The sequence below is a fragment of the Heterocephalus glaber genome, unplaced genomic scaffold (assembly GCF_053883595.1).
Source record: "Heterocephalus glaber isolate CG9 unplaced genomic scaffold, H.glaber_assembly_v1.0 deba00001454, whole genome shotgun sequence".
Taxonomy (NCBI): Eukaryota; Metazoa; Chordata; class Mammalia; order Rodentia; family Bathyergidae; genus Heterocephalus; species Heterocephalus glaber.
In genome coordinates this window covers 18359602-18372719 of record NW_028258303.1, presented here as the reverse complement: position 1 = coordinate 18372719, position 13118 = coordinate 18359602, and the positions used below count along the sequence as shown (strand labels likewise).

At 39.8% G+C, this 13118-nt stretch overlaps 1 pseudogene; it reads right to left on the bottom strand.

The window, feature by feature from the left end:
- Positions 1–5676: 5676 nt before the first annotated feature.
- Positions 5677–6737, bottom strand: LOC101725650 (oxidative stress-responsive serine-rich protein 1-like; annotated as a pseudogene).
- Positions 6738–13118: the final 6381 nt, after the last annotated feature.

The following is a 13118-nucleotide window of genomic DNA, read 5'->3' as shown; positions in this document are numbered from 1 at the left end:
ACCACATGTCTCCAATTTCTGATCTCTTCCAAGCTTCCACTGCCTGGATCAACTTGCATCTTAATTTCTTCTCCTGCTATAAGCCTATGCTGTAGGTTTTCCATGTTATTGAGGTCAAATACATATCCATTTTCTACTTCAAAAATTATTGACATTTCTTACCAGTTGTCTTTTCTCTTGCATTTTTATTGTAATGATTTATGCAATAAAATTTCAATTACAGCTTTACCTATCATTTTTATGGAGTTGTGAGAGAATACCAAGACAAAGGTATTCACTTAACTATGCCAAATTTAACTTTAAATTTATGACTCAAATTTTCAAAATTTTTTTTTGTTGTTGTTAGTGGGAATCGAACTTGGGATCTTGTGCTTGTGAGGCAGGTGGCAGAACCACTAAGCTAAATCCCCAGCCCTTCAAATTTGTATTTAAAGAATATTCAGTATAATCTTTTACAAAAAGATCAGGTGAAAAAAAGGGATATAAGTCTAATTTAGGTAGACAAAAATAGAATTTGGCGAGAATAACAATGTCTTATTGGTGTGAGAACTGTGTGAGAAAATTGGTGTAAAATATGTCAATCAGCTTTCATGTTTTACTGAGCCGCTTCAACTCAACTGGCTTCAAAGAGGAAGTTATATTTTTTTCTCCATGTAATCATGAGAACATAAAGTGTACATCAAATTGGGATTGTTTGGAAGGTAAGGCAGTAAGATGAAATAAAATCACTTAAGATTTTTTGCAGTAGTTTTCTGGGATTTAGATGTTGCTTCCTTTCCTGTAGCAAAGACACATAATATAGATAATGAAAAAGAGTAACAGCTCCATTGATTATGGCCCTGTAGCCCCACCACTATTACTACCCAGAAATGCTAGGTAGAATATAAGAAGCAGACTTCTATATGCATGACTGAACTTGGAAGAAAGTAAGTAAGCAGTGAGAATTCACACTGATGCTATGGCTACCCTGGATTGGGGAGGAAGAAGAAGTTAGATTTCTAAACTTCCTATGAACCAGCCTCAAAGCCCTGCAGTCTTCCTTGGTTTACTCACATTCAACCTCTCAGCAACTCAATATGTTGAACGTTTGGTTCAACTTTGACATTTTTGTTGATTTTTTTGTCTAGTTAATCTGTCCTTTTGTGACAGTGGGGTATTTTTTTTTTTTTTTGGTACCAGGGATCGAATTCGGGTCCTTGAGCTTGCAATAGTGGGGTATTGAGCTCCCTCATTACAATTGTATTGGTGTTTATCTGATTTTTCATATTCGTTAGTGTTTGTTTTAAGAAGTTGGGTATGCCAGTATTTGGTGTTTATATGTTTATAATTGTTATCTCTTCATGTTGAATTTTCCCTTAATCAATATGTAGGGAATTTCTTTTGTCTCTTCTGATTATTATTATTATTATTATTATTTTTGGTAATGGGGATTGAACTCGGGTCCTTGCACCTGCACAGCAGGTGGCCAAACCACTGAGCTAAATCCCTGGCCCTCTTCTGATTATTTGTGGCTTGAATCCACTTTGTCTGAAATTAGGATAGCTATTCCTGCTTTTTTCTGGATTCCCGTTGAATGGAATATTGTTTCCATTCATTAATTTTTTAATCTGTGAGTTTCTTTTTGAATTGAATTTTTCTTGTATACTGCATATTGATGGATTTTATTTCTTGATCCATTCTACCAATCTGTGTCTTTTGATTGGAGAATTGAGATGATTCACATTGACAGTTATTACTCAGAGATATTGACTTATTCCGGTCATTGCCTTATTTTCTTGTTACTGATTTCCTTATGTTTTTTCCCTCTTATTTAGCTGCTCATCCTGCCATGTGTATTCATTCTTTTTTGACTTATTGGCATTGCCGCCTTCATTGTCTTTTTCTAGGATATCCTCGAGAATTTTTTTTTTAATGCTGGTTTGGTGCTCATAAATTTCTTGAGGTGCTCTTTGTGATGGAAATACTTTATTTCTCCATCAATTTTGAAGGAAAGTTTTGCAGGATACATAAATCAGGGTTAGAAGTTGTTATCTTTCAGGAATTGAAACATTTTACTCCAAGCCCTCCTGGAATTTTGTGTGCACAAGTCTACTGTAATTCTTATAGGTTTACATTTATATGTGATTTGCTGCCTTTCTCTTAACAGTTTTTAAGATTTGTCCGTGAGATGAACTTCTGGTACTTTGACTGTTATGTGACACAGTGAAGTTCTCTTTTGGTTGTGGCTATTTAGGGTCCTATATGCTTCACTTATCTGTATGTTTATTTCCTTCTCTATATTTTGGGAGTGTTCCACCATTATTTGTGTGAACAGGGTTTTTTTTAATGCCATTTTTGTTGTCTTCTGATTTTTTTATTTATTCAGATTAATCTTAGATTAGTCTTCATGTCATCGAGCAGCTGTTGGATCCATTTTGCATGTTCTCTTGTTTTTAAGGTGTCTTTGAAGGTATCATTGTGTTCTAGTTCTGAAATTCTGTCCTCATATTGGTTGCTTCTGCTGCCCATATTTCCAATATAATTTTTAATCTGGATTTCTGATTGAAACCCTTTCATGGATTCTAATTCTTTGCTAAACTGGTGATTCATGATTTGTATCATTTTGTTTATCTCAGTTAGCTTTTTATTAGTGTCTTCTGATATTCCTGGATCACTTTGGTTATTACTTCTATTATCTGTTTAGTTTTATCTTCTGTGATCCTGCTGAGTACCTCTTTGATCTATTTTCTAACCTCCTCTGTTATCCTTTTGAGTAATTTAGGTGTGTGGCTTATGCTCTTCTGTTCCTTGATGGCCCCTGGATTGGTTTTGGGGGAGTTGGGAGTTCTGGATGACATTATGTTGCCTTGTCTTTTCATGTTTCTATTGTTTTTGTTTGTTCATTTTGTTTTGTGCTGAAGTTTGTGGATGCTTATAGTAGACTTTTTTGCTAGTATAGAGATCTCTTTAGTTGCTTTTCAGTGATGTACTTTGAGCATGGCTAACTATAATCCTTTGCCACAGCCCCAAGATATGGCCAATTTAGATAATTTGGGAGGGAGGATGCAGTGTAATTAGCTCAACAACCGAGTTCTCCGGGAATGTACTCTAATATTATTAATATCACAAAGGTAATCTGAGTGTTGCTTTACAAAGAAATCGTGACAGTTAGATCCTGGTAATATCAAGAATATCACCTATAGTAGTACTGTCCAAGATAAATTAGATGTTAACATGCTGTAAATCCAATTATGTGCTATCCTCAACTATAGAGTAGAAATCCACAGTTATAGTATAAACATGAAGACAACCCAGGTATTGACATACAACTAACACATACAAATTGTGAAAGCTGTATTTCTGCTAATAGTAGAAAAGAATTCAACAGTAATTTTACAGTGTAAACTACCTACTGAAATATTAATAAAGCTTTATGGTTATACTGTTAAAGATACTGCATTTGGAAATGAAGGAATGCAAGAGAAAAAATTGGAAATCATAAATTATATGCAGAGGAGAGAAGTGTACAAAGGATCTTACTGCTTATATAGTTACATACAGGTAAGAGAAAAAACTAATGAGAAATAGAAGATTAAAAAAAAAGTGAGAGGGGCCAGGGATTTAGCTCAGTGGTGCCACTGCCTGCCTTGCAAGCACAAGGTCCCAAGTTCAATCCCTGGTACCAAAAAAAAAAAAAAAAAAAAAAAAAAAGGAGTGAGAAAAAAAGAAATTATATGGGGAGTAAAAATAGAAAGAATTAAAGGGAGAAAAAAGGGAGAAGTGGAAAAAATACAGAAATAAAAAAGAAAAAGAGATAAGAATCAAAGAAGGACAAAGGAAAATTCTTTAATTCCCAATAAACTGGTGTAGAAGGAAGAAAAAAACAAAACAAAAAGAAAATCCTGAAAACAATGCCCATAGTCATGAAAACAAAAAAATCCCTAAAACCCAAAACAAAAACAAACACAAACAAAAAGAAATTTGTGACTCTGAATTTGTGGTTTTCCCCTGGGATCTTCAAAGTTGGGGCAATATCCAATTCAAGATGTGTCACTGGCCATGATGATAGACAGAGAAGATAGTCAGACCCCAGGTCTGGGCTGGATGCAGGTACCAGGTGGCAGTAAGATAAAGGTGAGGGTGCCAAAGCTGTGAATATCAAATCCAGATCAATTTAGGCTGAGCCTGGCCTCTGGCCATGGGAGCAAGCTCAAAGCCCTCAAGGGTGTCTTTTTCCAGCCTGACTATGTCTGTCTGACCGCCAGTATGTCCTATGGCTATCTCTCATCTAGCCACTGTGGGTACAAAACACTGGGAAACCTGAGGTGAACCCATCCATGGCTGCTCTGAGTCCTGATGTTAAGCAGTCAGTCCTTCCCCAGAATGCTATCTGACCAAGCAGTCTCTCCAGGGATATGTGGGCACTTGAATTGGTGCCACTCACCAGCTACTGCTTGTGGAAGGACTCACATGGGAGCAGAATCCCTCAGTCTTCCTGCAGCCTACAGCACCTAGTAGTCCATTCCACCACTGTGTTTCCCTGAAGCCCTCTGCAGTCCCCAGCTTTCACTTTGTCTCTTTAGATTCACTCTCCCTTTCTCATGAGCCAATAGCCCAGAGCTTGGGAGAAAATGCAAGTTGTCCCTTCCCTTCTCTACCTTGTGTTCTTTCTCTTCAATTTCTCTGTAGGTTTTAATTTTCCCGTCAGATCCTTTATGGTTCCTGGGATCTACTTTCTCTTTTTTCTTCCCTAGGCTGTTATTTTCCAGTGTCTGGATTCTTGATCTCAGAGACGCTGAGTTGTTGTTCCTTACCACTATACAATTTTCCTGGAAGTCCAAGATCTGACTTTTAATCACATTATTTTCACTAAATAGATTGTTATTATTTTTATTTTGAGGTACTGGGGATTGAGCCCAGAACCCTTGCAATGAGCTACTTCTATGGCCATTTTTATTTTTTGTTTTGAGACAGACAGGATCTTGCTAAGTTGCTAAAATACTTGGCTAGACATTAACTTGCAATCCTCCTGCTTCAGCCTCCCAGAATGCTGGGATTATAGGCATGGTCCAACATGCGTGGCTTATTATTTTTCTTTTTTTTTTTTCAGGATGAATAGCACCAGCCGGGGGTTATTTAGTGATGGTTAGCAACTCTCAAACAATACAGGAAGGCCAGCTAGTTTATTGAAATCGAATCTAAACCTCAGATGACTGGCTCGACAACAATATAGGAAACCTTTAAAGACACAAATCCCATGTTAAATCAGAGATAGTTCAAATCAGTCTTACAATTTCTAATATTTTGAGCTAGCAACCACATGACAAATGTTTGATCCAGTTATAAAACTACATTTGATCTTCCTTGGTTACCAAATCTTAAACAGATCTGAAAAACTGCTGCTTACAAAGGCTTTCACCGTAAATCCACTGCTGCCAGTCTCTAGTAATTGTTTCTTCATTCTTGGGAACACTGCTAGATGAGATACATTTTCTTTGATCTGCTTGCCTTGGCGGGTATGTTAAGAACTCAGAGTAAATTTAAAGAATGAAGTTTGAGATGCCAAGAAAAGTTTTATTGCAAGCACAGTGAGCAGAAAGAGATGTCTTCTCACAAAGAGGCCACAAAGTCTGCCATTAACTAAATCTCTTTGACAACCCTTCACTGGTTTAAAGCATGCAAGTTAGCTTCTTGCTATCAGGTGTACATCATTTCTGCTATGTGAGACATTTTCTTGGGAATATACAAGTAATACTCCATGTAGCCTGATGGGTCCTCAATGGTCACATCATACATAGACTCAAGCTTGCTCAGAACAGGAGTGAGGAAAGCCGGACAGAGTTCTTGTGTACAGCGACTGAGAGTACTCCTCAAGTGTGGAAATTTGTTCTGGGGTCAGGGGAGGGACATTCTGCAGGCCTGAAGAGGAATACACTTTCATGTCATGCCATCTCTTACACAGGCACTCCTTGGCTACACAAGCACATGGCTTGCCCTGGTTTAACTTGGAAACAGATCGAAAGTCAGACAGATCATTGGCCTTGAGACTTGCTTGAGAGACTTGAGTAGCATCAGAGGAGTCTTCGGTCTTAATCTCCAATAGGAGCTTCGGCAGAGATTTTATTTATTTACTTATTTTTGGTACCAGGGATTGAACTCGGGACCTTGTGCTTGTGAGGCAGGTGGCGGCACCACTGAGCTAAGTCTCCAGCCCTGGGAGCCTTGGAACCGAAGTTCTCAAAGGCTCAACAACTGCCCCTGTATGATTAGCATCAAGTGATGTAGAGCTTTCCCCTGGACTGAACTCTTGAGGAGTTGAAATTCCCAGCCCATTGCTGCTATCAGGTGTGTCAGTCTGGCTTTTATGCTTGAGCTGGCTGCTGGAAGGAGATGCTATGGTACTGCAATGTATGAACTTTGGAGGATGAAGGACAGGAGACTTAGAACATCGATGATGCTGGGTTCTCACTACTCCTCATGAAGACTTCCTTGTAGAACCATGCCAACTGTCTTTAGATTGACATGTGGCTTTAGGTTTGGTATCATCTACTGCTGCTCTGACTGACACTCTGACACTTACGCCTTCTCTAACGGACAGTGACGCAATGGACCCTGATGCATCCACTCAATTTCTTGAAAGCAGTTTGTAGATTCTCCTCCTTGCCATCCTTGGCTTCAGATTTCATTGTGCAAGATTTTACACTTCTATAGATGTTCCCATGAATACTCCTCATAGCTGGGGCACTCTGGCAATCCAGTCCCATCAGTTCAGAAGGTCTCTCCCTGACCACCGTGCCTGCTTATTATTTTTCTTAATGAGAGCAAACAGTTTTTAAATTTTATTTATTTATTTATTTATTTATTTATTTATTTATTTATTTGGTACCAGGGATCAAACTTGGGTCCTTGCGCTTGTGCAGCAGTCAGCGAAACCACTGAGCTAAATCCCCAGCCCCTAAACAGTTTTTTTTTAAAGAAAACAAATTATTGAGTTTTATTTTTACACTATTGTTCTAATTTCTATTTTCCTGAATGTTTTATAATATATAACACTATTATATAAAGAGATACACTTTTTACATATATTTAACTGTATTTTCAAGACTAAGTTATGAAGTACACATGATCAAAAAAAATCTATGGCCACTGTCCTAGAAACAGTTTTGCAGATATATATGTATAATTGAGATAGGCGATTAGGGTGTGGCAAAGCTGGCTGGGGAAGTAGGTGTGAAACTGTTAATTATAAGATCCCAGACTCATGCACAAAACAGTTCCCAAAGCCCTGCACATGGACTTCTCATAAGAACTTGAACAGATTTTCACTAGGATGGCTTATACCTGAAGTCACCCTGAGCTGTGGGATCCCAGCACTGCCTCTCAGGACCCATATGTAGACATTCTTGCAGGTTTCCTCGAGATTTGGACAGAATAAAGGACACATTGATGCCAAGAAGAACTTGCTGTTGCATCTTTTCCTCGTGATAGCCCATCCTCCTTTCTCCATAGTGTTATTTTTATCCTGCTTTTTCCTCTTTCACTTGGTGCAGGTCCACTCTGCAGAGGAAGTTTCTTCCTCACTCTTCACTTTTACTTTCTCCAATAAATTTTGTCACTTTTTTCCACTCATTTTGTTCAATTCTTTGTTTGAGACAAGAACCTAAAATCTAACTCCAGAGGGAGAGGCAAGCAACCCAGAACCCTGTAACATTTAGTTGGTGAGCCACTTTTAGAAGCAAGCCACCTGATAACAGTTTTGGTGAGCCAGCCAGGAGGAGTGCTCAGGTACCAGAGACAAAGTTAAGGCCAAATCTGGGCAAAATTTTTTATTTCTCTCTATGAGCTATTTTTTCCTCTCCCTCTTTCACACACTCTATCTTCTAGGTTGGGAATGCATGCAGGGAACTGTTTACTCCTTTTCTAGCCGTGAGGGAGCAGAGAAGGGAATGTAAGCTTTTGTTTTTCTTTCTAGCCACTTGTGTTCATTCTGCAGACATGCCTTGTTGTCCACGTATTTGCTTAATGTGTCTTTTGCTAAATTAGCCTGGTCTTCATGTGCCCTAGTTTGTAAATGGCTTTTTCTTGGTTTGTGTTTTGGTTGGGGATTCTACTGTGTTACCTTATGTTGCCATGTGGCCAGTTGTCATCTTATCTTGTTGCAGGACTAAGTAACTTTTATTTGGGTGTGTGTCACTAGTGGCCACCATCTTTTTTTTAAATCTCTTTTTTCCCCTTAAAAAAATAACTGGCCCTATAAGATAAGCCTCTGATTTAAAATAGTGTATGGGTTTATAAAAAAACCAGAGAGAAAAACCTTTTTCTTTCTTCCCACAGGAAGGACAAACTGTACTATCCCTTCACTGCAAGCAGAGGACTGCGATTGCAGACCTGGGCAAATGTGGGTGCATAACGCTAGGAGGATACAGGCCTGCAGACAACACCAGAGAGGCATGCTCCCATCCCAGCAGGGCATGATCATCTTACCATGGCTAGGAGGAAGAAATGGGAATGCAAAAAAACTTGTTTGTTTTAAAATCTCCAAGGCTTTTTGCTAGAACCAAGTGTCAACAACAGTGTGCTATCTGGTCCAAGAGCCTGCCTGAGGCCATCATCACCTGGCAGCTTTTTGCTTCCCTGTTTTAATATAGATAAGTTAAAGACTGATGCCTGACCAAAACAACACTTTTAACAATTAAAAATTTAAATAAAGTAACTGTAAGTATATATAAAATAGACACCCCAATTCTTAGTATTTTTTTTCAATCAGAATAAATGCAAGAGATGCTTTTCCCATATGGTTTTTAAATACAAGTTGGGCCATCAAGGGGTTCAATGAAGTGGTTAAAAGAATTTGGCTTGGAAAAGTTCTGCCATTACCTCAATGGAGTTTGGATTAGACAAGGCCAACAGCCCCCAGACCCCTTCTCCCTAATGAGCTAATGGGTCCAAATGTGGAGAAAAAAGCCCCTGGTGAAGGGGCTTTCTTCTGTGGCCTTCTGTGGTAAATGATGCTGGCATCACTCTAAGGTTCTCCGAGTGAGATGTCTATACAGGTTTTGTGAAGTCTCACAAGGGTCACCTTCAGGTCCCCTCCTTATGTGTGGAACATCTCCTTAAGGAGTGCAGGCCTAGTTGCCTCCTTCTCTCTATAGGTCCTAAGACAAGCAGAAGGAAAATCTATTGGATCTCACAATCATGTGGATTTCATGAACACCACCACTAGGCCGTATTCTAGATAAGTGGGAAAGGTTTGATCCTGACAGTCTAAAACAGGAGCAGCTTATCTATTATTGCAATGCACTTTGGGTCCAGTATGAACTGGGAGGTGGAAGAGATGGGTATGGGATGGTACTTCAAATTATGAGAGTATTCTCCAGTTACAGCATTTCTGCTTAAAACATACAAGGTGTAATGAAATGTCTTACTTTCAGGATTTTGTGACTATCAAAAGGAATGCTTAGAATCTATGGTGTTTAGAGTGGCCCCCAAAGAAGAAGAAGATATTCTGGATGACCCCATCCTGAGACCCCCACTTATCTCTCAGGGAGGATGTGGGTCTCTCTGATCTGTTTGATAATACTGGAAGGTCTCCTCTACCTCTTCTTTATAGCTCCAGGCCAATAAATCAGGTCCATCCCCTGCAAGTGACTCAGGAACTCCATTAGAGTCCAGTGCCCCAGGGGAACCCAGTGTTTCTCAGTCTCCTTATCATGCTTCTCAGATAGTTTTAAGCCCCATAGGTAGAACCCAAAGTGGTGCATCTTACTATAATTGACAACTTATCCTGTTCCTAAGAAAAGTCCCAGGGGTGGGAGGAAATACTAGAGTGTAGATCCCTTTTTCAGTTGCAGATGTCCAATAGTACAAGGAACGATTAGACCAACTATCAGAAGACCCCAGTAAATTTGCAGATGGGTTCCAACTTTGACCCTTGCTTTTGATTTATCATGGGAAGATGTGCAATTCATCTTGACCACTTACTGTACCCCACATGAAAGAAGGAATCCCACAAAAGGCTAGAAACTATTCAGATGAGCAATATGCTTTGAAAAGGGAAGAAAACCATCCTGGAGAGGCTTTCCTCGCTTCAACAGAACCAAACTCGGGCTATAACACTCAGCATGGACTAGAAATGATAGTATGCTAGCTGCGCTTATAATGGGAATGAAAAGGTGCATGGAAAAGTCTGTTAATTATAATAAAGAGGATGGGGTCTTGCAGGGTGCAGAGGAAAATCCAGCTTTCTTTTGTAACAGATTTTTAGAGGCCTTCTGCAAGTATACTAATGTAGATCCATCTTCCAGGGAAGGAGAGGCACTAATGGGACATCATTTCACCTGTCAGTCATCCCCAGATATTCGATGTAAGCTACAAAAACTTCAAATGGGGCCACAGACACCTATGGTCTTTTCTGTGTTCATCAATTGGGACCCAGAGGAGAGACAAAAGAGAAAGGTTAGAATTATGGCTGTTGCAATTGGTAATGGTTTAAACCCACCCAGGTCATCTAAGGAAAAACCCAAGGACAACCTAGGAAAGGGTTTCTGTTTTAAGTGCAAGAGGACTGGACACTGGGCACGAGGTTGCACCAGGTCTCTGCCTGGACCCTGCTCCACATGCAAGCCAGCTAATGTACCTGATTTGTGGCACTGGAGGATTGACTATCCCTGCTCTCAGAGGGGCTAGACCAGCTAGAATTCTCATTTCCTGCTCTGAGGACTGAAGAGGCCCAGGAGAACCTGCAATGCCCCTGTCCATGGACATCACCATCTCCTCCGAGGAACCCCAGGTAAACTTTGACATCATGGGTGAGCCAATTCGACTGCTTATTGATACAGGGGCGGCTCATTCTGTTTTTACTTCCTTCTCTGGAAAACTCTAGGTCTATAGCCATAGTTGGGGTTGAGGGGACCCCTAGAAGGAGACTCTTTACCCCTCCTCTGACATGTCACTTTGAAGGCCAACTATTTAACCATGAGTTTCTAATTGTCCCACAGTGTCCTGCTCCCTTGCTAGGAAAAAACTTATTAACAAAATTGGGGGCAATTTTCAAATTGCAGCTAAGGCCAAAACAGATTTTACTTATTAGGACTACACCAGGTCTCCCTGGCCAAATTAGCCAACAAGTGGATCCTACTGCATGGTATAATGAAATACCTGCTAAGGCAAATTCAGCTATGCCAGTAATTATAAGACTAAAAGACCCCAGCTGATTTCCTAACCAAAAAGCAGTGTCCAATCAAAGAAGAGGCACATAAGGGCCTCCAGCCTCTCATAGATGAATTTCTCAAATACAGCCTTCTTAAACCTTGTCAGTTCCCTTGCAATACTCCCATTCTCCCTGTAGTAAAGCCGTCAGGAGAATATCTGATGGCACAAGACCTCCACGTCATTAACGAGGCTGTTATTCCAATTCATCTTCCAGTGGCAGATCCATATATAATTCTCTCCCATATACTAGGGGACACTAGTTGGTTCTCAGTCTTAGATTTAAAAGGAGCATTTTTCCTCCATCCCTCTACATCCAGACTCCTAATTTTTGTTTGCCTTTGAATGAAAAAAAAAAAATCCCATTTCAAGAAAAAAAGCAGCAATTTAGTTGGACAGTTCTTCCACAAGGGTTTAGAGACAGTTCTCACCTTTTTGCTTGGGTACTTGAGGAACCCAAAGCTAAAACAAGTAGCCATCCTGTAATATGTATATGATATTTTAGTTTGTAGCCCAATTCAGAAATTATCTAACTTTCTAGCTAAGAAAGGATATAAAGTCTCCAAAAAAAAAAAAAAAAAAAAGAAAAGAAAAGAAAAAAAGGGTGGGGATTTAGCTCAGTGGTGCCACCGCCTGGCCTGCAAGCGCAAGGTCCAGAGTTCGATCCCTGGTACCAAAAAAAAAAAAAGGCTTAGATATCCCTAACAAGATCACCCAAAAGGAAAAAGCTACTCCTGTGAGCCTCTGAAATTTCTCTTCAAAAAGCAAGACTCCAACTACTCATAGCCATAAAAAATGAGAAATTAGAGACATTTATAGCTAAATGGATGCACATTGAGGCCATACTCTTCAGTGAAATAAATAGAACACACATGTATAAATACCAAATAGTTTCTGTAGCGTGAGAAACTGAAAATGTAAATAAGGACTAAAAGATATAATAGATAATGTGAAATAGGAAGAAAAGGGGCAAAGGGGAAGGGGAAGTGGGAGGGGTAGGGGAAAGGAAAGAAGGGAATGGAATTAATATGAGAAAATGAAAAAATGGAAACCAAGTTTTTTTTTTGGTACCGGGGATCGAACAAAGGACCTTGCCCTTGTGAGACAGGCAGGAGCACCACTGAGCTAAATCCCTGACCCAAAGTTTTTGTAAATAGGGAAGTATGGAGGGGTTGAGGGCAGGGGAATGGGGAAAAAAATAAGAACCAGAGAGATTATGTAAAGGTGCAAATTTCCAATGATGAATGTCATTATATTGTATTCCTAAAATGTACCAATAAAATTAATTTAAAAAGAAAAGGGCCAGGGATTTAGCTCAGTGGTTCTCAGTTTGATCCCCGGTACCAAAAAAATAAAGTAAGACTCCAGTGCCACTGCAGAAAATGTGGAAATCTGACCTGCTCCTCATATTTGGGTTAATAGTAAAGGTCAATGATTAATGGTCATTAACTCTTTTCTCATCGTTTTCTGACAGGTTTTCCTTTCTTCAACCCAGCCAGTGAGCCACAGCACCCGAAGGTAGTTGGAAAGCACATAATCCCCAGTAGGTAGGGTCTACAGCCCCTTCTGATTTGAAGAGGTAATAGAAGATAGAGACCTCCACTCCCACAGCACTCCATAAAGAATGATGGTGATTTATGTCTCTCAGGGAGAAACAAGATAGGATATTAGGGCGTGACAAAGCTGCCTGGGTAAGTAGGCGTGGCCTGTTAACTATAAGATCCCAGATACATGTGCAGAACAGTTCTCAAAACTCTGCATGTGGACTTCTTATGAGAACTTGAACAAGTTTTCAATAGAATGGCCTAGATCTGACGTCAGCCTGAGGGGTGGGATCCCAGGCACCGCCTCTCAGGACCCGTATGTAGAAGTTCTCGAGGATTTCCTCGAGATTTGGACAGTATAAAGGACACACCGATGCCAAGAAGAGC